This window comes from Salvelinus fontinalis, chromosome 2 (assembly GCF_029448725.1).
Source record: "Salvelinus fontinalis isolate EN_2023a chromosome 2, ASM2944872v1, whole genome shotgun sequence".
NCBI classification, from domain to species: Eukaryota; Metazoa; Chordata; class Actinopteri; order Salmoniformes; family Salmonidae; genus Salvelinus; species Salvelinus fontinalis.
The window spans coordinates 23,240,012-23,248,117 of NC_074666.1; the positions used below are offsets into that span (position 1 = coordinate 23,240,012).

An 8,106-nucleotide genomic window follows, 5' to 3' on the forward strand; every position below is an offset into this window, starting at 1 on the left:
GCAGACATGATATTCAGCTGACACTGACTGGGGCTTCCAGGGGTTTATGGGGCTGAAGGCACTAGGACTAGTTTCCTGTGATGCCCCAAACATAGGATTGTCTTGTTCAAGCTCGACTCCTCTTCTGGACACAAGTCTGACCTGAGGTAAATCATCAAATTTATAGTAGGCCAAATGTATATACAATAGGGCCAGGACGATACCAGTATTGCAATATTTTTCAGTGTTTTCATAATTTTTCAACAATTTTCAGACAATTCGCAAGTGGCTGAATCTCACTGTAGAAATCATCCAAGCAAGGGAAACAGCGCCCCCTTGTCTCTGTATGTGTAGCTCATGTATCTGATGCTGTGTGAAACAAAAAATAGTATGACATGTTGCCACCGTAGCATTTAACTGATTGATGCCAGCAAGCATTTGGCCTCCCTTGATAAAAAAAATATTATTTAATAAGCCAAACTGTGGGTTGTCCTGGTGTAGCAAAACGCCCCCCACGAGAGGCCAGTTTGGATTTGGCTGCACAGCAATCAAATCACATCGTAAGCAAAACGTCATCATCGTCAGAAAACATGTCTGTTTCTCGTCTGCTTGTGTTGATGTCCTGCAGTAGCTAGCTTGCTAAATCAACCCTGTATTAGATTAAGCAGACTGTGTTTGTCTATTGTTGTGGCCATAGATGAAGATCAGATCAGATTTTATGACCAATTCATGCAGAAATCCAGGTATTTCCAAAGGGTTCACATACTTTTTCTTGCCACTGTATGTATATTTTTTAAAGTGTCACTGGACTCGTCTGAAGGTAACCCATACAAATAAATGGAAGTATGGATGGAGGTGGTTTTGTGGCAACAAAAAAAGGGGTTAAATATGTGTCCAAAAATATATTTCCTGAGCTTTCTTATATCTCCTAGATATAGGACAGACACTTCAAACCTGTCTGTCTTTTTTGCCATTCATGAATGTGTTATTCAACACATTTCTATGGTCTATTGTAGTAATTTAATAATAAAAAAATATATATATATTTATACTTACAGAGGACCTCAAATTTAAAATCAATTAGCTTTATGATCATTGGTATGACCATCAGTAGTTTGTATACAAAGAGTTTAACAGCTTACATAAGTGCCCCCAACCCTCCTCAATATGGGTCGTTTTGCCATGGATTGTTAATTGCTTTTATTTATTTTTAAATATTACATTTATAGAAATAGCAATATTGAAATGTATGATTTGTAGAACTGATTCAGCATTCTTAGAACTTCTTCGGTGTAATGGGCTTCCTCCTTCTCCTCATCCGAAGAGGAGTTGCAAGGATTTGACCAACGTGCAGCGGGTTGTGGATACATAATGATTTATTAACACAAAGACTAAACACGAAAACAAACACTTGGAAGGATACAAAATAACAAACCGACCTAAACAGACTTAAACTTAAGAATTTACATGTAACACGAAGAACGCACGGACAGGGAAAACAAACGACACAAAAACCGAACGAACAAACATACCGAAACAGTCCCGTGTGGCGCAACATACACAGACACGGAAGACATCCACCCACAACAAACAATGTGAAACAACCTACCTTAATATGACTCTCAATTAGAGGAAACGCCAAACACCTGTCTCTAATTGAGAGCCATACCAGGCAACCCATTAACCCAACATAGAAAACACATAACATAGACTACCCACCCAAATTCACGCCCTGACCAATTAAACACGTACCAAAACAACAGAAAACAGGTCAGGAACGTGACATTAGGGCTAGGCCACTTTTTCACAATTTCCGCCTGAATGACATGCCCAAGGTAAACTGTATGTTGCTCAGGTCCTGAAGCCAGAATATGCATATAATTGGTACCATTGGAAAGAAAACACATGGAAGTTTGTAGAAATGTTAAAATAATGTAGGAGAATATAACACAATAGATATGGCAGGAGAAAATCCAAAGAAAAACCAACCAGAATTTTTGGGGGGAGCGAGACCATGCTCTTACAATGGAAAGTATAGGGGCATACTGAATTCTAGCTTCCATAGGGTATCAGCAGTCTATGTTTAAGGTTTCAGGCTTGTAACTTCCAAAACGAATAAGAAATATCAGTTTTAGTAGAGACACAGTCTTGGAAATTCATGCTTGGGCGCACCATGAAGACAAGACACACCTGCTAAAATTGGTTTCCTATTGAACATACTTCTTTCCGTAAGAAGTATTATAGCTTGATAACATTTTAGGGTATCTGAGCAGTAAATAGAAACATATTTTGACTTGAAACAAAGTTTAGGGGTAGATTTTCGGATTTATTTCTCTGCATGTTGAACGAGTGGATTACTCAAATCGATGGCGCCAACTAAACAGACTTTTTGGGATATTTAGAAGAATTGTATCTAACAAAACGACACTACGTGTTATAGCTGGGACCCTTTAGATGACAAATCTGAGGAATATTTTCAAGAAGTGAATATTCAATTGCTATTTGTGAATTTATGAAACCTATGCCGGTGGAAAAATATTTTGATTTCGGGCACCGTCCTCAAACAATCGCATGGCATGCTTTTGCTGTAATAGCTACTGTAAATCGAACAGTGCAATTAGATTAACAATAATTGAAGCTTTCAACCAATATAAGACACTTGTATGTACCTAAATGTTTAATATCCATAATATTTATGATTATTTATTTGAATTGCACGCCCTCCAGATTCACCGGAAGTTGTCCCGCTAGCGGGACGCCTAGCCCTACGCATGGTCATTTTTACTCCCAATTAATAATAATTTGACAAATGATAATTTGATAATGATAATGATAATTTGACAAATGAGAAAGTACATTTCATCAGTATTGATCATTTCTGTTTATCTTGGTTTTGCTAGTTAAATCATGGAACATGATTAACCAAAATGCATAGAAAAACCTGACAACCTTGTGGTTACAGTGAGAGTAAATTAAGTTATAGGGTTTCAACAGCAATAGAAGCCACTATGTCTGTCATTTTGAATGACCAAGACCTAATACACAATCACATTGTCAAAAGTTGTCAACACTGTCATTCGCTTCTAATCTAATTGTGATGGATCTCAACATCTGGACAACTGGATTCACTCTTTCCCCTCCTGCTCGGGCTTGATCTGAATGGGGATGACCATGTCACTGGGGAGAATGGTGGTAGCTGAGCCTGGAAGAGGTGCTTCTACTAAGAGAACCCCTTCACCAGACAGAGATGAGCTGATGTGCTGCAAGTCCACACCAGGGAGCAGCCTTCAACAAACAAAAACAACAACAATTTGCTTACAACACAGACAGTCTACAATGTGTTTACTGTGGTTCAAATGGCTGCATGTCATCTGTTTTAACAAATTTAATTAAACCGTGGGAAATTATTTCATATCTCCTATAACAATCAACACAAAGACTTTAAGTTGCACACATTATTTGTTAACTTCTTAGTTTCATTACCGGGAGATGTCTTTGCCATAACATTGTGAGAGACCTTGTTTCCTATTCAACCATTACAACTTACTTGTATTTCCTTATAAAGCACCTTGAGACTGATCCATGTTTGTCTTCCCTTTCATCATGTTGACCTTAAAATATAAGTTGAGAACAATTATTGAAGTAATGGAATATGGAGCATGTGGACATCTTAACAACATTAACAGTAAATTGTCAAAGATATTTAACAATGGATGTTCCAAAAACCATATTCGTTTTTTTTTTTACCAGAGAAATAATGTTCCTACCTGCAATCTCCAGGAAGCCCCCTTGGTTTTGATTGATATCTCCTCTGGTGAGAAGTGATTAACATCCAGGGTGATCCTCCAACTGCCCTGTCCCGTCCTGATCTCTGACACTCCTCCAGACAGTTGCCTCTGAAGCCTGGCTTAAGTCTGGGGTGCCACTGCAGCAGGGAGAACAGTGCTGAGGCTGAAGAGGGGATAGTGTGTGTACCCTGGCCAGGAGGATGATGCTGGGCTGTGATGGCTAGGCTGTGTCCACTCACGGAAAGGATCCCAATTTACATCTCGGCGGAAAAGAGGACTTGGTAATACCTTGTTGTGGTCAGCCATGGTCTTCTGAATCACCTTCTGAGAGTGGTACTGGGGGGTGGAACCTGTATCCTCTCTTAGTTTCCCCTTGGCTAGCTAATGTTATTCAATCTCTATTTAATTACAATGGCTAAGTCCGGTTTAATGACTTAGACTCGCCATACAAAAGAGCAGCTATATTTTCCCCCAAAGAGTTCAGGAAGGCTGCCTCATAGTGGGATGGATTGCCCTGGACAAATCAGCATCACTCACAACATTTATATACCCAGCTGATCCATTCTAGCACCTATCAAGCAGTAAGTGTTATCCATGGGATGAGTTGATAGGCATGGTTGGAACAGTGGTGTTGCTCCTCTGTTGCCATGGGACCTGCAGAGGATAACTCGAATTGTATTTATAGCGCAAATGGCAAGTAGTTGGTGGATGAATCCGGCAACAGCAACGATGGGGTTTATTCAGTGATTGGCCTCTGCAGTCTTGTCATATACTGGTGCTCTTTGTCCTCTCCATAGTAATCGTATTGCTCTGCTATGTGCAGGGACAGCATGTACATTCACCACAGAAACTGCTAAGCAACCCCTGAGCTACAGTATAAACAGAGGGGGGGGGGGGGGGGGTTCCAGCCTCAAAACATGACCTTCCTATTTACACCACTGTTGGAGCTTTGGTATACTCAGATACCTAATATGTTCATACGGTTATTTTGCAGTGACTTCAACTTCTATGTACATCTATGGGCATGTAACATTCACTCACATGTTGACCCTGTGGCTCCTACATCTGAGGGAGTGATGTAGTTCTAATAGAAAGACTGACGCTATAGAGAGGTGGAGAATTTTGATATGACGAGCCTGTAGGTCTGTCCTCTGGGTTTCCCTGCTTCACTTACTTTGAGGGGAACGAATCTAATAAGCCTGCGCCAGTGTATCAGATGATCTAACATAATGTCAGCACCTCAAGCCCTCTCCATTCATTATGCTCAACTCCAGTCTCTTGGGTGAAGTTCCACTTGTTTATGTTTCTCTCCCACGTAATCGATAACTCAATGTTATTTAACTAGGCAAGTCAGTTAAGAACAAATTATTTTTTACAATGACGGCCTACCCAGGCCAAACCCTCCCCTAACACGGACCAATTGTGTGCCGCCCTCAAACCCGCTTCTGTAGTGACACATCTAGCACTGCGATGCAGTGCCTTAGACCGCTGCGCCACTCGGCCCCTAAACTCCATTTTACATTTACATTTTAGTCATTTAGCAGACGCTCTTATCCAGAACGACTTACAGGAGTAATTAGGGTTAAGTGCCTTACTCAAGGGTACATCGGCCAATTTGTGTTCACCCAGTCGGCTTAGGGACGCAAACCAGTGACCTGTCGGTTACTGGCTCAACGCTCTTAACCGCTAGCTACCTGCCTTTAGTTGATACCGTAGTACTGTTGTAGGGAAATGTGGGTCAATATTACGCCAGATTGCTACATTTATTACAGAGTATAAGATTTGGAATGTGACATAAGTCACACACTCTTAATCTTTACAGCTCAACTGAAACTAAAATTAAAACTAATCATGAAAAAACAATCTAGTAAACTGAAATAAAATAATGAACAAACAGATTAGGAAAACGTTAACTATACTGAAACTATTATCTTTGACTCCAAAATGAACTAAAATAAAAAACGATCCTGAATTATGTTCAGTTCTATTTTTGGGGGGAGGGGTCAAATTGAATAGGTTTTCAAGCTTCTGAATCTGGCGGGTCACATTAAGAGTAACTTTATCATTTAAAGGTAGATTCAATGAGATGACGTTGCCAACGAGCAGCACCACAGATATTGGTTGCGTTTGAGTGGTAAGTCTAAATCAACCGACTCTAGATGAAAGTGGAGGAATGAAGTTGAAGAAGGTGCATCTGCGTAAGCGTTAAGTTGGACATTAATGTAGTTTCCCAAAAGCAACATGGCAGTGTTGCCATTGTCGAAATAAACATGCACTGTATCTAAACCCCATATCCACTGTACACATAAATCAAGGTAAATTGGTTCCTGTTTGTTATGTCTTTGCTCACGCGTGGGTCATATAAAAACACCCCAATGATTGATTGACTAAAGAGCTTTCCACAATGCAGGCGATGGCTGCAGGTTGAAGTTGAAAAGCAACAGCAGAAACTCGCAGTCGACTGCAGTCAAAACTTGAAGACCTTTTGGGCACATGATTTTTGTCAAGTTTATGCAGTTGATATGTAGGCGCAAGTCCCCAGAATGCAACACACTTTGAAAAGTCACCGACTTGGCAAAAGTGATCAGCTTGAACATGAGCACAATGCAAGATTTTGCTCTCACACCATGTGTACGGGTGTGCTTCACGCTACTACAACGTGGTAGCTACTGGACCAAAACAGAGAAGTTTAGCCTTGCGCTTCAACGCTCCTGGTTGTTGCGGAAACTATTCACTTTGTGCATCGACGTCATCTCACTGAGTCTACCTTTAAACCTAACCTAAGATCTGACCCATCACCAAATGCATTACTGCACCACAGAAGTGAAAGAAGTGACATCCCCAAAAATACAAAACTTATACAACTATACAGTAAATGGTTCCTGGCCTCCCATGCATAGGCTACTTTCTGTCCCTAACACGAAAACTAAAATGGAAATGAAATAATATGAATATATAAATATTTCTATAAAACTTAAACAAAATAAAAACCTGAATTAACTGAATTTCAAATGAAAATATGACAACTAATAGAAATAAAAATGAATATTAAACACAAAACTATAATACCTGTTAAGGCGTTCCTCCTCCTCTCCATTTTCGGAAAAGGAGGAGTATTGAGGGAACCAAGGCGCAGCGAAGTTTGAACACATAATGATTTATTAAATAAACAAAATAGACAAAGACGAAAACGAACTATACTGGATATAACTAACAAAATAACAAAACGATGTAGACAGACCTGAACAAACGAACTTACATATACACGAAGCACGCTGACACAGGAACAGACTACATAAACCGAAAACGAAACGAACAACCGAAACAATCCCGTATGGTGTAAGACATAACACAGACACAGGAGACAATCACCCACAAACACACAGTGATAATGCCCTACCTAAATATGACTCTTGATTAGAGGAAAATGCAAACCACCTGCCTCTAATCAAGAGCCATACCAGGCAAACCGAAACCAACATAGAAACAGGTAACATAGACTGCCCACCCAAAACACATGCCCTGACCATAAACACATAAAAACTAACATAAATAGGTCAGGACTGTTACAGTACCCCCCCCCCCAAGGTGCGAACGCCGGGCGCACCAGCACAAAGTCCAGGGGGGGGTCCGGGTGGGCAGTTGACCACGGTGGTGGTTCCGGTTCAGGACGCTGTCCCCGTACCACCATAGTCACTCCCCTCTTCTTTCTACCCCTTCTAATGCCCACCCTAACACTACCTTCCCCTAAATAAACAGCTAGCACCAGGACAAGGGGCAGCACCGGGACAAGGGGTAGCACCGGGACAAGGGGCAGCACCAGAACAAGGACCAGCACCGGGACAAGGGGCAGCACCGGGACAAGGGGCAGCACCGGGACAAGGGGCAGCACCGGGACAAGGGGCAGCACCGGGACAAGGGGCAGCACCGGGACAAGGGGCAGCACCGGGACAAGGGGCAGCACCGGGACAAGGGGCAGCACCGGGACAAGGGGCAGCACCGGGACAAGGGGCAGCACCGGGACAAGGGGCAGCACCGGGACAAGGGGCAGCACCGGGACAAGGGGCAGCACCGGGACAAGGGGCAGCACCGGGACAAGGGGCAGCACCGGGACAAGGGGCAGCACCGGGACAAGGGGCAGCACCGGGACAAGGGGCAGCACCGGGACAAGGGGCAGCACCGGGACAAGGGGCAGCACCGGGACAAGGGGCAGCACCGGGACAAGGGGCAGCACCGGGACAAGGGGCAGATCCCGGCTGAAGGACTCTGGCAGGTCCTGTTTGGACGGCTCTGGCAGGTCCATGCTGGCTGACGGCTCTCGACGCTCATGGCAGACTGA

At 42.6% G+C, this 8,106-nt stretch overlaps 1 pseudogene; it reads right to left on the reverse strand.

Moving 5' to 3' along the window:
- Positions 1-1,337: 1,337 nt before the first annotated feature.
- LOC129814451 (heat shock protein beta-1-like) lies at positions 1,338-7,638 on the reverse strand (annotated as a pseudogene).
- Between the last annotated feature and the right edge of the window lie 468 nt (positions 7,639-8,106).